This window comes from Mustela lutreola, chromosome 1 (genome assembly GCF_030435805.1).
Source record: "Mustela lutreola isolate mMusLut2 chromosome 1, mMusLut2.pri, whole genome shotgun sequence".
Taxonomy (NCBI): domain Eukaryota; kingdom Metazoa; phylum Chordata; class Mammalia; order Carnivora; family Mustelidae; genus Mustela; species Mustela lutreola.
In genome coordinates this window covers 61736331-61758512 of record NC_081290.1, presented here as the reverse complement: position 1 = coordinate 61758512, position 22182 = coordinate 61736331, and the positions used below count along the sequence as shown (strand labels likewise).

General features: G+C 42.6%; 1 protein-coding gene and 1 long non-coding RNA gene across 3 annotated transcripts in view; one reads left to right on the top strand and one right to left on the bottom strand.

Moving 5' to 3' along the window:
* The window catches only part of LOC131826129 (uncharacterized), a 125376-nt gene extending 109426 nt beyond the window's left edge, over positions 1 to 15950 (top strand). For both annotated transcript variants that reach the window (XR_009351428.1, XR_009351434.1), the window contains one exon: positions 15139 to 15950. This is a non-coding gene — a long non-coding RNA (uncharacterized LOC131826129). The remainder of the gene's footprint in view (positions 1 to 15138) is intronic.
* Positions 1 to 22182, bottom strand: part of CLNK (cytokine dependent hematopoietic cell linker) — a 174382-nt gene that overhangs the window by 92609 nt on the left and 59591 nt on the right. The window lies entirely within an intron of this gene.

The following is a 22182-nucleotide window of genomic DNA, read 5'->3' as shown; positions in this document are numbered from 1 at the left end:
ATTTATCTGGGCAAAACTTGTTTCATGCCTTCTAAGTTCTTGACATGGGCATCTCTTCTCTGGACATTTCTGCTTGGTTATCCTCCAGACAGAGCCCCTTTCCCAGTGAGCACCTCTGTTGCTCATATAGTTTCCAAACCAACAGCATGGGCACTAACCTTGAGCTTTCTCTCTCCTGTCCCCAACACCAACATCGCCATGCTCTTTTGGCAGACACACGGATTTCCCCTCTCCTGCTCCTTCTGCCTTGCTCTTTTCCATCATCAATCTGCTCTTTTTATCTCAGTTTAATGCCCAGCATCAAGCTGTTACCTGCTTTTCTGGCTTCGGATCCAATCCACACACCAAAATGCAGCAGGAGTGACTGTGACCTTTCTACTTAGCAGGATATTATCATGTCAACTCCCTGCTTGAAAAGCCACACCACTTTCCCTTTCTGGGGGATGAAATTCAAACTCATTCCCATGATCTCTGAGAGGCTTGCCTCAGCGGCCTGGGGCACAATTTCTGTTGTCTGTGTCTCTGTTCCCTCCCATCCTGTCCCCCTGCCAGGGCCCCACACTGTCCTCTCTCTGGGCCCTACGTCTGCATGCTCCCACATCACTGATTAGATTTTTCTTTGGCCTCTTCTCCATCTGCCAAAAACTTTCCCATTCTTCAGGGTCTAGTTCCAATACTAGTTTCCCATGAGTTCTATGCTGCTTCCTCTTTAGGACTTTTGATATATCTCTGTTGAATCATTCATTCATTTGTTCACGGATCCATTCACTCATTAATTCAATGAACAGTTATCAAATCTACTCTGTACCAGGCTGGAGGCCATGCAGTGAGATGCAGTTGTTAAAGAAGGTGGATGGAGTTTGCCTCATGAATCTTACTTTTGTTGGGGAGATAAGCCATAAACAAGTAAACAAGCAATCTTATTTTTTGTGTGCCTGTTCATGTGATTGTGTTCCCGTGGACTAGTGGCTTGACAGTATAGCCGTATCTTGGGAATTATTTCTTTCCCAGCACACTGGCTCCCTGACTTCAGGAATGTTTGTAAGATACAAATAGATGAATCAATAAAGAATCAACAAATGGCCTGCCCATTGGGCTCATTCACAGAAGTGAGCATGCCCTTTATGTGCCGAATCCTGTGGGTCTTTCTGCTACCAAGGAAATCCTGACTTGTCCCTGCACAGAGAAGGAGACCCTCAGTTTCATCTATCATGTCAGAGCATTTGTGCACTCTGACAACCCACATAACGTTTGCCTAAATGGCTTTAACTTGTCCCATGGTAGGAGAATGGGAAAGATTCTGAGAATTTCCTCAACCTCTTTCTAGATACCTTAAGAACCCAACATCCTGGATGCTACCTTTACTTTTCCAGATAACTTGTTTTCGACTTTTTAACTTTAAGAAGAGAGTTGAATTCAAATTCTTTTGTATTTGATGTTGACAGCAACCGTCAGATGGGCAGGTCTCCTTCTCAGCTCCAAGATACAGACCAGGACACAGGAGCCTGAGAGTCAAGGGGGTTTGGCTACAGTGAGCAAGCTGGTTGCAGGCCAGAGCTCTGACCTCTGGCTAGGTGCATGTCAGATGTGCTTTAGGGGAACCAGGAGCCAGTGATTTCCAGAAGCTCAGGGCCGGACCTCACTGAAAACCACTGAGGAACAGAGAGAAAATGGGTCGGGTGGGGAGGTCCTCCTCTGACAATGGATTATGTGAGGAAACTGTTAACGAAGCTGGCAAATAAATGGCAATTTACCTGGATAGTAAGTAGTTAAAGTCTATTTGCTTTGGAAATGCATGGAAAGAGCATAGATTAGAAATCAAAGTGGTTCTCTCCCTGTTTCCTGCTCCTTCCCAGTTATTTGGCTTTGAATTTTGTTTGCTAAACTCAAGGAAAACTGAAATGTCCAGTTCCACAGTTTTACCCCCTACCAGGTTTCTCTATTTCAAATCATTCTTTAGGGCTCCAGTTTTTAGAGACACATTAAAAAAAAAAAAAGTACAATGTTGAAAGAATCATAAAGTTTCAGTCTGTCACAGAAAATGTGCTTAAGAATGTTAATAATCGTGGGTCAAGATTGTTTGCTTTGCATTAAATTGAGATCTGACCTTGGAAGGTTCAGCATTCCCAAGTTGGCCATTGTGTCTGTGAGCCTAGGAATGACAGTTCTGTTTACTACAGCAGTGTTAAGTAGATATGCATCATTTTACAAGGCCTCAAACATTTGGGACCAGCTGTCCTTTCTGTGGGCCACTCTGCCTGTCCCACCCATGTCGTAAAATGAATCACATCAGCATTTTTAAACTGCTACTCTATTACTTGTCATTGATCCTACTCAAGTGCCCACCAGGGAAGCAACACAAGTTAATTCATTGCCCAGAGAACTCAGGACATCCTGTAAAAGTGAGAAGTGCCACTGGCTTGTGGGGAAACTGAGGCACAGAGAACCAGCAGGTGAGCCTGCTTCCAAACATCTCTCATCCTGCCAAAGCAAGAGCAAGAACACATCACCCACACCATCCAGCCTCTCTTCTTGATTCTCCTCCCAGCATTTGAGGTTCGACACCTTCTGGCCGTCCTTGATTTTCTTTTCTCTACCTCCCACTTGCATGGTCAGTTAACAAAACCCATCTGGTATCCCTTCACACATTTGTTTTCTTGATCTCTCCTTTTTTTTTTTTTTAATATAACTTCTATGATTCCCATTGCTTTTTGAGTAGACCTAACCTACCTGACAGTTTAGAACTGGTGTACTAGTTCCATGGTGAAATCAATATATACATGCTGTAGTAGGTTGAGGGATGTCTACCAATAATATGTGTTCCTGAGAACTGTGAATGTGACTGTATTTGGAAAAAAGATTCTTTGAGAATATAATCCTGCTAAGGATCTTGAGATGGAATCGTCCGGGAATACGGTCGACCCTAAAACCAATGACAGGGCTTTTTGAGAAGAGAGGAGAGAACATGAAGGAAGGCTGTGTGAAGACCCACATGAAGATGGAGGCAGAGACTGGAGCCATGGGCCATGGAACCACCCAAGTCTGGAAGAGGCAAGGAAGGATTCTCCTGCAGAGTCTTTAGAGGAAGCACAGCCCAGCTGATTTTAAACTGCTGGGTTCCAGAACTGTGGAAAATAAGTTTATGTTGTTTTAAGCCACCTGTTTATGGTAATTTATGATGGCAGCCCTAGGAAACTAACATACAAGCATCTAACCTGTCTTAAGTTTCAGAAAATAAATTAGACCCAAATCCAAATTAAGGCAAAACAATAGGTGCAATGAGAAAAAAAATAAAAAAACAAATAACAACAAAACCCATATATGATCTAGAAGGAAAAAGAAGGAAGAAACTGGTTAAATCTTTAAGTGAGAAGGTAGTCAAGGGAAGCTTTCCCAAAGTGATAGATGAGGATCTTAAGGTAGTTCTCAGACAAATGATGGGGCGAGCTGGGAGGTGGGAGGAAGGTGGAAAAATCTAAAGCTAAAGACACCTGCTTCAATCTGTCCTGGTCATTCCTCTCAAATTTCTCACCTTCTCCTGTACTTTAAGCCACACCCAATATGGTGGTCACAGTCTGACCAGTGCAGAGAAAGCACTACCATTTCTTCTGTTGTGAAACTACACTTCTCTTCATAAACTTCCAGATCAAGTGCAACTTTTTCAGAAGCTTCCCATTCTATACATTCACAGGTATCTTGCAGACTCCTGAGAAATCACACAAATTGTTCTTAAGTCATAATCCTTCAGTGACTTGTGCACCTGGATTGTTGACTCCAAGATTATGAGTGGTAATAATGTGTAACACTATATAATGATCATAATGACAACTCAAAACTTACATGGGATTTATAACTTACTGGCTATTGTTTGGCATTTCACACATATTAATCCATGAAGTCCTCACAGAACTCTCTGAAAGAGACCTATCCCACTCTATCCCCAGCTCTACTGGATTTCTTCATCTCATGTTTAACTCATGTTCTGTCTCCTAAGGAATTGATGATGTTGGGATCCTGAGGAAATAGGCCCTGAAATGGAATCATGTAAGAAATGCATTAGGGTGAGCTCCTGGGATCAGTCCCCAAGGAAGGAGAGAAAAGGGGAAAGATTGGCAAGGGAACAATATGGGCTGTACTCTGAGGCTGTCATGATGGCCCTTCACAATGTCCCGAACTGTGGTAGGAGAGCTGGCCTTTCATGCCTCTGGGTGGACCAGTCAGTGGATGTGGGCTGTTCAAGGTAAGCCAAATCCAACCAAGGCAATTCACAAAGAAGGTTGAGGGAAACCTAGGTGGAGATTCACAAAGTCTAGTACAAAATCACATTGCATTCTGAATCTTTGGAAAGTCTGAGATCTCAAAGTCAAAATGGTCCTTGGCTCTATTTTTCAGTAGGAGAGAAAGGAAATTGGAAGGAAAGATGGGGACAAAGCTGAAGATTTTAAGGACAGTTGTCCCCTGAGGAGGAGACTATCAGGTCAGAGAGGTGTCAGTCCTCACAAAGGTAATGGTGTGGACACAGAATTAAGAGGACACACTTGAGGGGGCACCTGGGTGGCATAGTCAAGTGTCCCACTGTTGATTCTGGCTCATGTCATGATTTCAGCATTATGAGATTGAGCCCTTTGTCAGGCTCCATACCCGGCCTGGAGTCTGCTTGAAGATTCTCTCTTGACCCCTCCCCCCACCCTCTAAAGTAAATAAATAAATCTTAAAGAAAAAAAAAAAAAGAGCACACACTTGTACTTGATCTGGATTTGAATCAGGTTCTGCCAACTGATTGAGTCACTGATTTATCTCATCATCCCCATTTTACAAACAAGAAAAGGCAGAGCTACAGTACCTCCCTCATATATCAACTGCACATTAGTGGTCATTTTTTTTTTTTAACCAAGGACCTGATTCTCACTCAGAATGACTAAAGATTACCAAAGGTAGACAACCAATAACATTGAGAAGTGCAGTTTGATAATTAAAATATTTCATCCAGGTCAAAATGGTAGGTTATTTTATTGGAGAGATACAAAATCCTGGCATTAATTATTAATTTGTTTGTAGGTCGCTTCTTTTTTGTTTTCTGATTTTTCTTTTGAGAACAATCAGCATGTGATTATTATCTCATATAGCTGAGGATACCAACATAAAGCTCTCCTTAACTTTAGGAGAATGAGAAGCATCTGCTAGAAAAAATGGAGACCTACTTGTGACAGGGACTTTACAGAAAGTACAATTACGCTCCTCTGTCATTTTGGTCTTTTACCCAGCGATTTGTTTTGGGAGCTTGGCTGTACTGGCTGGTCATCCAGAAGGATCCAATCTAATCTAAGTGTAACAACTGCTTCCTTGGCAGACAGTTAATTGCCCAATATTTTCCCAGGTAAATAGAATATTGGATTCCAACAGGTCTCCCCCCTACCTTTTTTTTAAAGCAGGAAATTCAACTTCATTATCTAATCCAATACTTTATAGGCATTAGAGGTTATGTCATTGGCCTTAACTCTAAAATTTTCTTGCTGTTTCTTGTTAATGGCTTTGAATGCTTCAGTAAAGTTACATAGAGCATATACTTAAAGAGCAAGTCATGTCTGTTCCTGTGATATGATCTCTTTGGCTCAGTCTGTTTCTGCCACTCAACCTCCAAGTATAAGACATTTGTTTCTCATGTGGACTTTGAAAATATGGACACCATAACCTACTGCTTTCCTTATTCTGTCATTAATTTAGCTATAGATCTTTGGAACACTTCCATAGGCACAGCACTCTGTTGTCTTTTTTCTCAGCCTGAGAGATGAACACCACACAATGGCACAGGTCTTCATTGACTTGAGGAGTCTATCTAGAAAGGGTGGTGGCACTAGCTATTTTATAGGGTCTCCTGGGATCTCACTTTGAGTCCAGCCCAACCAAAAGACCTCATACTCATTAGCACAACCCTTCAAGAGCCATGAATTCCACTATGCTATGTGTTACTCCTACTTTGTACCAGCATCACCTTTAACTTTAATTTGTGCATCCATGAGCTTTCCTTCTCTTTTACACAATCTGTGAAAGTTTCTACTCCCTTATAAAAACCATTGGATTTTTTTCCTCCCTTATAAATCCACAGGATCATTTTCTCTCCTATACAATTGATCAATTCTTCTGTGATTATCAATTCTCTTCTATTGGTTTCTGCTATCATGCCCTCAGAAGGATGAGAATGCACTTGCTATTTTAGCATCTTTAGAGATGTTATATCACCTTTTGTTTCCATCTTAAAAAATGTGCCATACTGTATTAGTTATCTATTGTTGCATATCAATACTATCACAAACTTAATAACTTAATCAACACATTTATTATTTCACAGATTTGTGGATCAGGAATGTAGGCATGGCTTTCCTGGGTCCTTTGTTTTAGAGTCTTTTTGAGGCTTCAGTCAAGGTATCAACCAGGGTTGGAAAGCTCCACTGCTCCTAAGTACACATGATTGTTGGCAGGAGTCAGTTTCTTAAGGCCTATTGGGCTAGGGACCTCAGGTCCTTAGCGTTCATTGGGTGGAGCCTGTCCTCAGTTCCTTGCCATGTGGACCTCCCCAACATGCCACTCACCGCATCAAAGTATGCCAACCAAGAAGACAAGAGGAAGTTGTAATCTTAGGCAACATAAAAACAGAAGTGACAACCCATTTCCTTGAACCACAGCTCTTGTTCACATTCCAGGGGAGGGGACTACACAGGGAGGAACATGAGTACCAGGGGATAGATAATCGGGGGGAGGGCACATTTTAGTGTCTACTCAATGTGGAAGCATGACTGCAGATGACACTTTAGTAATGTCTGGAAGGATTTTTTGCGAACCTAAAAACCAAATCAGCTCAAATCTTTTTGTGGCCTATTTTATAACTTTCTATGACCTCTGAAAATGTCAGGCCAATTTTTGAAGGTTTTTCAGCTAATTACAGAAAGCTCCAGCCAAGACCAGAATAAACTGGTTCTCTAACTCTTTTGCTCATGAGAGACCACCGCAATCATTTTTTTGTAGTAGGATGCGGTTCTTCTAACTCCCTTAAAATAGTCACCACATCAGTTGTCTCAACTTTTCCAAGTGAGAAGTGCCCATTTTGTTTCTTACACTTGGTCCCTAAGCTGTGTGGGTGGTATGTGCAAACTTCTTTCAAGTGGTATATTCCTACACAGTTTCTTCTAAACCTAAGAAATGCTCTCCTTGAGGAAGAGAGGGGCAAGATGGTGGAGAAGTTGAGACCCTGTTTCAACCAGTTCCCTAAAGTGAGCTAATTATCTACCAGAACACTCCGAACACCCATGAAACCAGCCTGAGAGGTAGGATTTACATTTCTGGATCTCTACAGGGATAGAAGACTCCAGTGGAGAGGCAAAGCAGAGTGGGAATGATCAGAGGATAAACAGAAGGAGGAGGGAGCCAACAGAAGTGACCCACTGGAAAGTAATACCCCAATATGAGAGTGTCCTGTGATTGTGGACCAGGATTAACTTGGAGTCTGGTTAAAAGCACTCAAAAAGGAAAAAGGATCTTAAGGGGTAACTGATGGAATTGGGTGTTCATGGGCATGGGCCTAAATGCATGGTCCCAGGACGGCCACTGCCAGCGACCACCCATGCCAGACAGAGTGTGGCAGAGTCTCCAGGGTTGCGGGCTTGCAGGCTTGCATCATGTCTCAGCTGGGCACATTCCCACCCCTGTATGAGGGAGTCTGGTGATGCTGCCAGCTTGTGCTCTCTAGAACTTTTGTGCACTGTGCGACTGGGGTCTGACCCACTCTCCGCTGGCGCCTGAGAAAGCTTCATCCTGGTGCTAGCCCATGGTCTCTAGGACCCGTGGAGGGTCTGGACTCTCCCAGCCAGGGCTGAAAGGAACTCAGTGTGATCTCCCATGGTGGCAATCTGAGATCTGGACCCCAGACAGAGTTCCGACAAAGGTAGCCACAGGACTTGGGTTCCCTGGACCAATATTGCTTGTAGTTTTAGTGGGACAGGGGTGCAGAGACAAGTGGATGCTTTGGGTGACCCCTGAGACAGTGGCTGGGGACGTGCACTGCCTGTGGGAGGTTGCATGGCTCAGCAGATGGAGTTTGCAGAGGGGGAGTCTGTGTGTTCTGGACCACCCAGAGGGGAGCAGACTGAGGCTTCTCTCTGAGAAGGAGGTCTGGGTGCAGTTTGCTTTCCATTAAACCTCCAAAAAGCTGCAAAAAGCCACCAAAGGGGAAAACAAAACAAAACACAAAAAACACAAAAAACAGAAAAAACCCTCCAGAGAACAAAAGCCTGAAAAAATAGTTTCCACAGAACCTGGCCCCTTGATATGGGGCAGGAGGACTCAGCCCAAGCAAAACTGCCTGAAAAACAATGCGAGGCAGGGTCCTCCCCCAGGAATCCAGCCAAAACAATGAGAGGACAACCACCACAGGGTCCCCGTAAAACTGTAAAACCCTATTATCAGGGGAAAACAATATATTAAGCTTCTTGTATTGCCCTAAAACCTGTATATTTCATAGATATAACTTTTATTTTTAATTTGTTCTCACTATTCTTGTTCTGTTTAATTTTTTAAACCTAGTTACCATTACAACTAGAGGTTTAATACAGCATATTCCATAATAACCTTTTAGCTTGAACTTTTTTTTATACATATACTTGTGTTTTTCTTTTTCTTTTCTATTAAAAAAAATTCATATAGAGATAAGCTTCAAGGTAATCCTCTTTCCCCAATCAATACTACCCCTATATAAAAACCAGTTTTAATCCCTCTTTATCTCTGGAAAGTTGAGTCCCTTAACAAAGATATCAAGGTACACCCAAGAAGAATAAAAATAATCTCCCTCGCCCACACTGAGGATTTATAACCACCATCCCATCCTTTTCTTCAATCAGTGTTTCTGTGTATTTGTTTTTGTTCTGGTATTACATAAATCTTATACTTGGGGTTCTTTTTGGCACGGTTCTTTCTCTCTCTCTCTCTCTCTCTTTTTTCTCTTGTCATTTACTTGTGTCAGTCTTTTTATTTCTCCATTTTTGTTTGTGTACCTTAAAAATTTTACCTTTGGGGCCCATTCTGGCTTCTCTCTCTCTCTCTCTTTCTCTCTTTTTTCCTGTGTCTCTCTTTCTCTCTCTCTCTTTTTTCTTTTTTCTTTCTCTTTGGTGGTAACTTCCAATGCTCAGAAGCATTCCAGCATGCACCTTGCATGGATCATGGTTGATATATTCAGCTACACATCCCCTCAACCACCTCTCACCAAAATGACTAGAAGAAGGAATACCCAACAGAGGAAAAGTTCAGAGACTGTACCCTCTCCATCACAGCTTTTGGATATGGACATAAACAGTATGTTGGAAAAGGAATTCAGCTTAACACTTATCCAGGCAATGGTTAGGTTGGAGAAAACGATTAGTGATAACATGGAATTGATTAGAGCAGAAGTGAAAGCCACCTGGGAAGAAGTTAAAAATGTATCAGTGAGATCCAATCTAATCTACATACTCTAACAGCTAAGGTAACCGAAGCAGAAGACAGAATTAATGATCTAGAGGACAAACTGAGAGGAAAAGGATCAGGAGGAGGCCTGGAACAAACAGGTTAGAAGCCATGAGAACAGAATTAGGGAAATAAATGATGCCATGAAACATTCCAATGTCAGAATTATTGGGATCCCTGAGGGTGAGGAGAAAGAAAGAAGACTAGAGGATATAGTTCAACAAATTCTCCATGAAAATTTTCCCAGTCTGGGGAATGGAACCAGGGTTTGTGTCCTAGAGGCAGAAAGGCCACCCACCCCCCAAAATCAATGAATCTAGAAAGACCTCAAGACACTTGATTGTGAGACTGAAGAATCATAATTTTAGATAAGAGCTTTTGAGAGCTGCTATGGGGAAGAGAGTCCTTCTGTACAGAGGAAGGTCCATCAGAATAATGTCAGACCTGTCCACAGAAACCTGGCAAACCAGAAAGGGCTGGCAAGGCATATGCAGGACACTAAATGAGAAGAACATGCAGCCAAGAATACTTTTTCCAGCAAGGCTGACATTCAAAATGGATGGAGAGATAAAGAGCTTCCAAGATTTGCAAGGTTTAAAAGAGTTTGTGACCACCAAACTGGCAGTATAAGAAATGTTAAGGGGGGGTAATAGAAAAGAAGAAAGAACCCAAGAGAGTCATAGAACAGAAATCCATAGAGACAATCTATAGAAACAAGGACTTCACAGGCAACATGATATCAATAAAAATGTATTTTTCAGTAATCACTCTCAACATGAATGGCCTAAACTCTCCCATAAAAGGGCAAAGGGTTGAAAATTGGATAAAAATGACAGGAGCTATCCATATGTTGTCTACAAGAGACCCATCTGAAGACTAAGGATACATCCAGACTAAAAGTGAAGGGTTGGAGAAGCATCTTTCATGCCAATGTGCTGCAAAAGAAAGCTGGTAGCGATTCTCATATCTGACAAATTAGATTTTAAACTAAAGACTATAGTCAGAGATAAAGGAGGACACTACATCATTCTTCAAGGGTCTATCCACCAAGAATATCTAACAATTATAAATATTTATGCCCCCAATACAGGAGCATCCAACTACATAAGACAACTGTTAATCAAGATAAAGAGTCATATTGATACAAATACATTAATAGTACAGGATTAGACGAAGGGCTGATATCCAAGATCTATAAAGAACTCCTCAAACTCAACACTCAAAAAAAGATAATCATGTCAAAAAATGGGCAGAAGACATGAACAGATACTTCTTCAAAGAAGACATACAAGTGACTAACAGACACATGAAAAAATGTTCGTCATCATTAGCCATCAGGGAGATTCAAATCAAATTCACACTGAGATACCAGCTTACACTAGTTAGAATGGCCAAAATCAACAAGATAGGAAACAACACGTGTTGGAGAGGATGTGGAGAAAGGGGAACCCTCTTACACTCTTGGTGGGAATGCAAGTTGGTACAGCCGCTTTGGAAAACCATGTGGAGATTCCTTAAAAAATTAAAATTTTTTATATGACTTACATAAAAGATAAGGTCTCCCCCTTATCTTTTATGTAAGACCCTGTGATTGCAATATTGGGTATTTACCCCAAAGATACTGAGGTAGTGAAAAGAAGGGTCATCTGTATGCCAATGGTCATAGAAGCAATGGCCATAGTCGCCAAACTGTGGAAAGAACCAAGATGCCCTTCAATGGATGAATGGATAAAAAGGATATGGTCCATATATGCAATGGAGTATTATGCCTGCATCAGAAACTATGAATACCCCAACTTTTGTATCAACATAGACAGGACTGGAGGAGATTATGCTGAGTGAAATAAGTCAAGGAGAGAGAGTCAATTATCATATGGTTTCACTTACTTGTAGAGCATAAGAAATAACATGGAAGACATTGGGAGATAGAGAGGAGAAGTGAGTTGGGGGAAATCAGAGGGGGAGATGAACCATGAGAGACTGTGGACTCTGAGAAAGAAATTGAAGGTTTTAGAGGGGTGGAAGGTGGAGGGTTGGGTGAACCTGGTGGTGGGTATTAAGGAGGGCACGTATTGCATGGAGCACTGGGTGTGGTGCATAAACAATGAATTTTGGAATACTAAAAATATAAAATAAAATAAAAATACATATAAAGAAATACTCTCCTTGAGCATCTGGAAAAGCTGAGTTTCTTGGGAACCTGATGTGCTACAGCTGGATATCATGATGGGCTTCGCTGCTGAACCCAGGAAAGCTGAAGGGCATGTACGACATTTTTGCCACTTTTTTTTTTAAAATTTTGAACTTGAATATATTTACATGGGGTTTTTACTCTCAAGCTCATGATGCCCATCATTCATCCTGAATATCTTACACTTTCCTACATGTTCACTGGCCCCTTAAGATTTGAGCTGGTGAACCTTTTCAGGGGAATTTGAGAGAGTCGTCCACTCATGAGTTGACTATATATAGATGTTTTAATTGCTATCCCTCATGTATTTACACCTTTATAATGGTTAATCTTATGTGTCAACTTAGCTAGGTTATGATGCCCACTTGTCTGGTCAAACAGTAGTCTAGATGTTGAAAAGGTATTTTTTAGATGTGATTAACTATTTTATATATATATATATATATATATATATATGTATATACACACACACACATATATATATATACTATTATATAAATATATATTAAAAAATCATATATATATATATATTTTTTTTTTTTAAGAAAGAGAGAGAGAGAGATACAGACAGAAAGAGTGTGTGTCCTACTGGGGGAGGGAGGGGTGGAGGGAGAGGGAAAGAAAGAATCTTAAGCAGGCACTATGCTCAGTGTAGAGCCTGACATGGGCTGGATTTCACAACCCTGAGGTCATGATCTAAGCTGAAACCAAGATCTGGGAATCCTAACAGACTGAGCCACCTAACAGACTGAACCTATCCCAGATGTCATTAATGCTGAAGTCAGTGGACTTTGAATAAAGCAGATGAGCTTCCATAGTGTGGGTTGGTCTCACCTAATCAGCTGAAAGCCTTAAGAGCCAAGACTGAGGTTTTCTGAAGGAGAAGGAATTCTGCTCAAGATAGCAACATGGAAACCCTGTTTGAGTTTCCAGGCTCTGCCCCACAGAACTTGGATTCAAGATTGCAACACAACTCTTACATGAGTTTCCAACTTGCTGGCCGGCCATATAGATTTCAGATTTGTCAGTTCCCACAATTGTTTGGGCAAAGTTGTTAAAATAAATCTCTGTATGTACGCATGTATTCTTTTCATTCTATGCCCTGGATAACACTGACTAATATACTTCTCAAATGTTTAGTTATTGAAAAGTGCCTCTCAACACACAGGGAAGAAAAAATATGTAATTAATAGGTAGTAGGTGTCTACCATGTGCCAGATACTACTGCAGGTGATCTAATTTAATCCTCACAACAGATCTTCATATTAGAGGAGGGCAATTCATGTTGTCCTCATTTTATAGATGACAAAATGAGGACCCATGCCTCTAGCTAATGAGGTTCTATATTGAGACAAATCTTAATGTAAAACCTGTTCCTTCACTGAATGGACTCCACATGTAATGGACTCCACTGTACACCACATCAAGTGTCTGATGAACAGAGGAAAGATATGCACACAGGAGACTTTTTGTCCTGATGGATCCTTCTAGGGCTCAGCAAGGCTTTGAGCTGGTTTCTTTGGAGGAGACCTAGGGGCAAGGCCATGAGAGAAGATCCTCTTTGGTTGTTGTGGCCCCCACTGTGGGATGTTCTCTTTCTCTCTGTGCCCAAGTCACACTGGAGTTTGAGCTGCTAGTGAGGATACAATGGGAGCCCTTGTCTATAGGACATGACCTCATTGTCCACCTGGATTGTTGCAGTGAACCCACACCTAGATAACCCATTGGAAGCTACATTTTTTGGGAGGCCAGCACTGCTGATGAGGCATGGTTTCAGTCCCTGTTCAGAGACAAGAACACAACAAGGTACTCCCTGAGTCTCTGCACCCCAGGAGATCACAATCCAAGGACTCTGGAGGCTGTTCCTTCCTTTTCTGACACTACATCCAAAGCAGAAAGTGAGGGATATGGCCCAGATAAAGAACAGACTTACATTCTGAAGCAGCTATAAGGGAATTGCTCAGAGGGTTCTTTGCTCAGAGGGTTCTTTCTGTCTTGTCCAATGTCTCCTATCTGTTGTGTTTTTAGCTACAATCCTGGACAGTGACTCTGCTGGACAGCCAGCTGGAGGGGAAGGGTAGCTTGGGTACATAACTTCAGGGTTAGAGTTAGGGTTTGAGCCCCAACTCCTTTACTTCCTCCTTGTATTATCTCACCTACACCACTCAGTCACCCTGGGACCATGATGGTTACACGGCATAGGCGTAAAGTCAGGGTAGGACTGATTGGTGTGTCCATGATGCACTCTGTCACTAAATGCATCCTGAGCATTTTCTTGTCCCTGTGTTAAATAGTGGTGAATCAGAGCAGCTGGAAGTCTAGCGGCAGAGTCTTAAAAAACATGTCACAAGTGGAGTGTGCATATGCACCATACTTTACATGGCTTGGCAAAAGGATGACTTAGCTTATGCGTCCTGTGCTCACTGAATCCCCCGTTACAAGAGCTCCTTAATTGATCTCCTCAACATCAAGTCCTTTCTCTACAAGGAGTCCCTACAATTTTTGTCTTGGCTATTATTCTAACTCTACAGCTTTGTTTTACAAACCTACATTTCAGGCAAACTGAACCTCCTGCTGGTCAAAAATAGAGCTCTTTGAGATACTCTTTGTTCATGTTGCCGCCTCCGCCTGTGATTCACTTCCCTCTCTTCCTCTTTTCCTTCTGCACCTGCACAACTATCAGCCTCTCAGTTCTTCTGGGCCCAGCACAGATGCCATCTTTTCCAATCATCTTTTGAAAATGTATCTAGGAAGGGATGCCTGGGTGGCTCAGTCAGTTAAGCGTCTGGCTCTTGGTTTCAGCTCAGATCATGATCTCCTGGGTGGTGAGGTTAGGCCCTGTGTAGGGGTCCACACTCAGTGGGGAGCCTGCTTGAAGAGTCTCTTCTTCTGCCCTCCCCCCAACTCTTGCACACATGCACTCTCACTCTCTCTCAAATAAATAAATAAATCTTTTAAAAAAACGTGTCTAGGAAGAAGTCCCATGTCCCTCTGTGAGTTAGAATGGTGCTTGTCTCTACCTGAGTGTATGATAGCCAAGTTTCCTAAGCCCTCAAACCTGTCCTGGACTTAAAGCCTCTCCTGCATCCTCACTGAGAACTCCTGAGAAGCTCTGTCTCATGATCATGGGGAAAAAAGTCCTTTTAGACTCAAGTCCTTTACTGAACTGAATTGAAATTGGGAAGGAGACCCTTGTGTATTCCACAATGCTATTATGTGCTGGACATTGTATTAGGCCTGGGGACACAGGTGAACAAGACACAGAAGGTCCTACCTTCATGAAGCTGGCAACCATATGCATGGGAACCAAGCTGATGAGCCAAGAGCCCATCCCTCTGCCTTTTTTTTTTTTTTTAAATCCATGGCTTCCTATTTTTGTTTATTCCTGATTTGAATGGTTACACAATTATAGGACAGTCCACTTGGTTCTAACCTAATTTTTCTTTTGTTCACAGCTTTGACTAACTGCTGGATTTATACCAGGCTGGGAGGTAGCCCCTTTCTGAACCTTCTTCAGGCTCCTGGGATCCACTTGGGCTATACTCTGTCCTCTAGCTTCCTCTGACTCAGAGAAAGGCTCTGGGTTCCCTGTTGAAATGGACCAGGCTTGGATTTTCAGAGATTACTACCTGCATGGTCTCCACTGGTGTGCACATCTACCACAAAAACTCTGTTCTTGTCACTGCCACCTACCCCCCAAGAATAGCAGCAGAGGAAATATTTGTGCATGAGAAGCTCTCTATATAGAGACAGGACTCTCTTAAGGAATTACTCATTCTTGTTTATTAAGGCAGAAAATGGACTCAGAATATTCCCGAAGAGATTATCTCTGTCTATAGGTTGCAGATACAGAGTGGAGGGTGGGGTATGAATTTATCTCCTTCTTTTTCCAGTTTTAGCCTCAAAGGTTTACAGAGCATGAACCTGAGTATAAGGACAGACATCATCACCTTGAACCTGTTAATCTTACAAATGGAAAAGTTGGACCCAGAGAAGTGGAATGACCTGCCTGAGTTAGACCGATGCTGACTGAGAAAGTTCTGGCTCAGCTCCTAGCTCCACCAGTGGTGCTCAAGGTCCATTTCATTTGGCCTTTGCATCCCCAGGGCTTGTCCTTTTAATTAAACCTCTTTGTGTGTCTTGTAAATAATTTCTCCTCATTTTCTTTTTAATCTTCTTGAGGAAATAAAGACAAAAGAAAGATAATTTAATTTAGACCATAAGAAAATAATCCTGAATCCTTTATGTCCAGTTTCAAGAAAACCCACAAAACATTATTCCCACTTGCTTTTTTGTTTAAATTTTGATTCAGCAAAAGGAAACAAATGAACCAAGAAAAATAGAAGTCTTACAGATCAGCTTTTCAAATGATTTCTCTCTTTCTCTCTCTCTCTTTTCTTCAGTCTTGACTGTCAGGGGATGTAGCTTCTAATAGGCCATCAGGGTATGTAATGAGCAAATACAATAACAACAGTGAATTACCCTTTTTATACATGCAAAGAGGTATTCATAGTGGAATTTAATTTATAGATGGACATGCCTGAAAGTTACTGGCTGTGGATAGAAGAGGACTTTAAAAAAAAATGTGTATTTAAAAAAAAATTCCTCAAAACAAATGCTTGATTAGTGCCTGGTTAATATACACCCATTGGAAACTCAAGAGTAAAAGGGGACATAACTGACCTGTACCTGCAGGGATGCCAGGGAGGGACCTCCTGCTTGCATGGCGGGAGGGGCTTCTAGAGTGTATGGTCCCTCAAGATAATATGCTTTCCTCCATTTCCTGGCCCAACACATTCTGACTTCAGAAGGCCCAAAGAAAGAAAGGGAAATCAAGATGGAAAAGGGAAATAAGAGGGAAAGGGGAAGATTCTACAAGATGCCAGGTCCTGGGCTGGGCTCTAGCCTCCCCACTGTGGGAATTTGCAGCAGTGTTGGCAGCAGTGTTTCCCCTCCAGTCCCACCCTATTTCACTTCCCCCCATCCATCTGCTCTGTTGCGGATGGGCTTCTCACTGTGTTTATGGTTCATGTCCCAAATGTGGAACACAGGCCTCCCATGGTCTTCCTGACACTTTCCACAGCTAGCTTTCTGTGGCTTCTCCTTTGCATACTAATAGTAGCCATCATGAGCCACTGGCCTGACCCTGTATGAGGCTGGTTGGGGTAGGCTATGAGAATTTAAATGAGATAATGTATACAAAACAGAGCTTGGAATACAATACATCCTCAACAAATATTTGAGTTGGAAATCTCTAACAGAATTAATACAACAATATTTTTTAGTGCACATTATGGGCCAAGAATTGCTCTTATGCTTGGGATATATGTAAGTGAACAAAGCTAGGATTCCTACCTTCCATAGAACAAGGCACAAAAGGTTCTCTGTCCTGGGGAAAGAGAAGGTAAGCAATCACAAGAGGAAGAAAGATGAATGGGCAGGTCCCACAGTGGCCAGGGTTGGACTTGCTGAGAAGGTGAGAACCAAGAGAAGGCACTGTGGGGAGTCAGTTGTGGGGTATCTTTGGGAAGAGCATCCGGGTCTGGAGGGGACAGTGGAGGTGACAGCCTGAAGGAACAGCCTGAAGGTGACAGCAGGTACATGGCTAAGCAGTTGGGTCAAGGTGAGGAGGCCAGCATGTCTGAACAGGAGTGAGCACGGCGGGGGAGAAGGTGGATTGGGAAGACCATCTAAGAGTTCCCATCCTTGGGGGAGTGAAGGCAGATGGGGTAAGGCCCTAGTCATTGAGAGATCTCAGGCTTAAGCTCCAAGAAAACTGAAGTCAAGGCGGGGTCTTGGACAGAAGAACACAGTGATGTCAAGTATGTTTCTGTAGGATCTACTGACTGATGTGTGAAGAATAGCTGGACTTCTGGCAGATTTGGTGAAAGTGGGGAGATCTTTGGGGAAGTGATTGAAGTAACCCAGATAGGAACTGATGCTAGCTGAGACCCGGGACCATGAGGACAACAAGCTGGTGAGGGACCAGGGAGGTTTCATCACCCTTGTAGCGGGTGGCTGAGACTCTATGGTATTCTTCCCCATCGCCTCTCCCAACCTCATCCACAGAGTTAATTTCTCCTTAATGCTGGCTCCCCTGGAAACCATTCAAAAAGCAAGCATCCCAGCATTTCATGTTTTTCCCTATTCCATTTTGCATTATTGTTCTAACCCTTTGGCTTTGCCTTTGATGGCCTCCTGGAGATGTTTTGTCCCACTGGAGCACTGAGCTAGTTGTGCTTAGGATTCCAGAGGAAGCAGAGAGCTGGTGGGGGCCTGGGGAACTCTCAGTGGTAACCACCACACTGGCTGGAGAAGAGAGAAAATGTTAGTTTTTCTCACTCAGCCTCTGCCTCATGGCATGCTTGCTATTTCCAGACCTTATTTCTCCAGCTGTAAAATGTTAGGAATTGAGGAGACCTTCCAAATCAGACCTGCATGGGGTGGGAGAGGGTGAGGGGGGTCACCAGGGGCTATTGGTGATGTGCTGGAGTGCATTTACACTACACAGTGGGGCTGATTGTTAACCATGGTAGGAATTTGAGAGCCAGATGGTAAATGACTTGTTAAAAATTAAATTATATACAATTATAATAAATTGTAGTACAATCAAAGGTAATAAGTACTCAAAACATATCCCTTCCTAATTATTTTCCTACATTTTCTATCACCTGTGGTTTGATGCTCTTCACGTCTATTGTATCCATGTGGTGGAAACATGTGCCTTCTTCCCAATTCTGCATTTAGTGACCTCAAGCTGGTTTTGACTTTGGCCACTGTGGGAGCATTTATACCACAGAACTTTACACATGCTGTAAGTCAGTGTTTGCTTACTGCTTTGTTGCTAGATTAACTCAAGAAAATGAAGAAAAATGTTAATAAAGCAGCTTTAATTTAAAAGTGTGTCATGGGGCGCCTCGGTGGCTCAGTGGGTTAAGCCTCTGCCTTCAGCTTAGGTCATGATCCCAGGGTCCTGGAATAGAGCCCCACATTGGGCTCTCTGCTTGGCGGGGAGGCTGCTTCCCCCCCTCTCTCTGCCTGCCTCTCTGCCTACTTCTGATCTCTGTCAAAGAAATAAATAAAATCTTAAAATAAAATCTAAAAAAAAAAAAATACTGTCCCTGACAGTTAAAAAAAAAAAAAAGTATGTCATGTCAGTGGCACCTGGGTGGCTTGGTTGATTGAGCATCTGACTTCCGCTCAGGTCATGATCTCAGGGTCCTGGGTTGGAGCCCTGCAGAGTCCTTCCTCCTCTGCCCATCCCCCTACTCATGCTGTCTCTCTTTCTCAAAGAAATAAAATCTTAAAAAAAAAAGTGTGTCATGTCTATAGTTGTAATATCATGAATACACCGAAATTGAGGAGATATTTTTCCGGTATTCAAAACTGGATATAGCAGAGAAGTTACTCACATTACTGACAAGTGAAGTTCTGGAAGATTTCTTTGTTGTTTTCTTTCTGTTTTACTCATTCATGCAAAGGAAGATTTCAGTCAATATTGATGTGAGAATGGTACTCATTTGTCATTGCAACCATGGGTTGGTTAGGGATATAAGAGTACAACACAAATCAGTGAAATCATTTGTGAGAATCAATTGGCACCATGGAAATTTAAAGAGTGCTGTGTATTTCACTATTATCTGTAAATTGCATACTGTACATCCCATGTTATCTGTAACATTTATAGCAAATTGTGTGCATTTATCTCAGGAGCTGTTGGTTAAATGTTTACTAAAGTTTACCAGAAGGATAACCACTTACAGTGTCCTAGGACAGAATGAGCTCAGCTTTGGTGTCGTCAATGGCTGGTACAGAGCACAGCTGTGATTAGACTCCAGGTTTCTGGCCTGGGGCAATGATTAGACTGCTCGGAGCCACAGTTTCTTATCTCGAAAGTGGCAACAATAGTGATGTCTTAGTAGGTGTGTTGTGAGGCTGGGTGCCCAGTAAAAGTTGATTCTCTTCTCCTTTCAAGTATAGGAACATAGAAGGAATAAAAGTCCCACAGAACTGGGCTTCCTTCCTCCCCTCCCTGTCCCAAGTCCTAAAGTGTTCATAAATCAGTGTGCCTCCTTTATCCCCTCAAAAATATGCGGATGACTTCACTACTTGTCTCCCTGTACTCAGGATCAATCCCAGCATCTCTCCTTTGTAGCTGGAGGAGATCTAAGCCCGGGGCACGTCCAAGTTCAAATATCCCCTTCTCTTTTATCCCCTGGGAAGGAATTCTTTGTCAACAGGTTGATGTGAGCCGAGGAGGAGAGCCGATCCACAACCCCCTCCTGAACTACACCGCGATGAGTGATTATAATGATAGGTTTCTCATCACTGGTGATGCAAGCTGATGAAGGACAGAGGGTACTCTTCGATTGAAATTACTTCCCTACTCGCTTCTTTTTCTGAGCAAGGCACTTAGTAGGTACCCAAACTCTTCAGTAAATTAAATTCCAATTAGGTAATAGTTAGCGTTTGCCCAGAGCATTAAAGATAAAGACTTTAGTGATTTATGAGCCAAGACTACCATCTGAAGCTTGATTTCCCTGTAACCTCTGTCTGCCCTGTACCATACGGAAAAGAGAATGGGAGAGAGCAGAACAACTTTCTTCCTCCCCTGATAGGCTTCCTTTGGGTTTCAACCCTTTGCATCTCTTCCACTATGTGTATCACCAGGAGAGAAAGAACAGCTTTGGTTTTTGTTTTTGTTTTATGTTTTTCATCCTGGGCTGTAAGGAGGTAGAGAGAAGGGGTGAGCAGGGTACTGTCCTTGTGCTAGAATCACTGGCCTTTTAGTTAGGAAGGGGAGAGCAAACGAGCTTACAAGAATCAAGATTCTGGAGGCATTTTCTTAGAAATGTAAACACCAGTGTACCATATGACCCGCAAGTCTACATTTGAATGTCTACCCAGGAGAAGTGACGATATAGAACCACACAAAGACTTGCCCAGGGATGATTTTAGCAGCATTCTTCCTTAGCATCCAGAATGAAGCCCACTGCTGGGTCAGTGGACAGATGGCATGTGGCATCATTCATGCAATGGGATATTATTTAGCAATAAAAAGGAGTGAACCATTACAAACGCCACAACTTGGACAAACTTCAAAAATATGTGAAGTAGAAGAAGCTGGGCACAGGAATCCACCTAGTATACCGTGGACAAACCCAGAAAAGATCTAGCCCCAAAGAGAGTAGATTAGTGGTTTCCTGGAGCAAAGGGTGGGAGCTGGGGACTGGGATTCACAGTGAAAGGGGGTGAGACATCTAATTGAGATGTTCTAAATGTTCTAAAGCTGACGTATGGTGATAGTTACACAAGCTGCTAAACTTCCTAAAGAAAATTGAATCATATGCTTGAAATGGATGACATGTAACGTATGACTAAATAAGTTTACTTAGAAGAAGTTCCAGGAGAAAATCGCATATTGGCAGTATCCTTCAGCTTTGATCCCTCATCAGTGAATGCCCTAGGCTGTGATGTCCTTGTCCATAGAAGAGCCACGAGGAGCTCTATCTATGTTCTAGGTTCCCTGAACTCAGCTGGGCTGAGCTTCCAGAAGGGATCTGTCCTTCCCCTGAATGGTGCCTGCAGGTGGGCCCGTACCTGTGGACCAAAGGCCACCATTCACTTAACCACCACCCAGCTCTCCCTGGAGTGATTGCTGGAGGCTTTTCACGCTAAATTAGAACCAAACACACTAAACATGTGTTAAGGAAAATAAACTGGCCCTGGTTTTAGAAACTTTGTGTTTTTATTTTATTTTATTTTATTTTTTAAATTTTATTTATTTGACAGACAGAGATTACAAGTAGGCAGAGAGGCAGTCAGAGAGAGGAGGAAGCAGGCTCCCTGCTGAGCAGAGAGCCCGATGCAGGGCTCGATCCCAGGACCCTGGGATCATGACCCGAGCCAAAGGCAGAGGCTTTAACCCACTGAGCCACCCAGGCACCCCGAAACTTTGTGTTTTTAAACTGGCCAGACTCCTGAGCTGTCCCTAGCAGACTGGGAAGAGACATCAGTACAGACAGATGGAATCTCTGAGACTGTGTTTGGGTAAAAACAGTGTGGTCAATACCTTGTCGGAAATAAAATTAAACGTTATGAGGAAAGAGAGCACCTTCTCAGAGCACCTCGGCCGCTCTCTGTGTGAAAATGACCTCAGTAATTCATTGTTAGAATTAGCTTTATTTCTGTAGGAAACACAGGTGTGTGTGTGTGTGTGTGTGTGTGTGTGAGAGAGAGAGAGAGAGAGAGAGAGAGAGAGAAAGAGAAGGGGGTGGTTTGGGAGTAGACTGTGACAGGGATTAAAAAAAAAAAAAGAAATAGAAAAAGGACAGAGGGTATTCAGCATTATAAATGGGTTGGAATAGATTTCCATGACCCTCAAAAAACGAACATCAAAACACAAACAAATAGAAAGGTGTTTAAACGCAGCAGTGTGCTGTGTGCTTCACATGTAGGGTCTCAGGAAATCTCAGACTACTGGGGTTCTTTCCCCCATT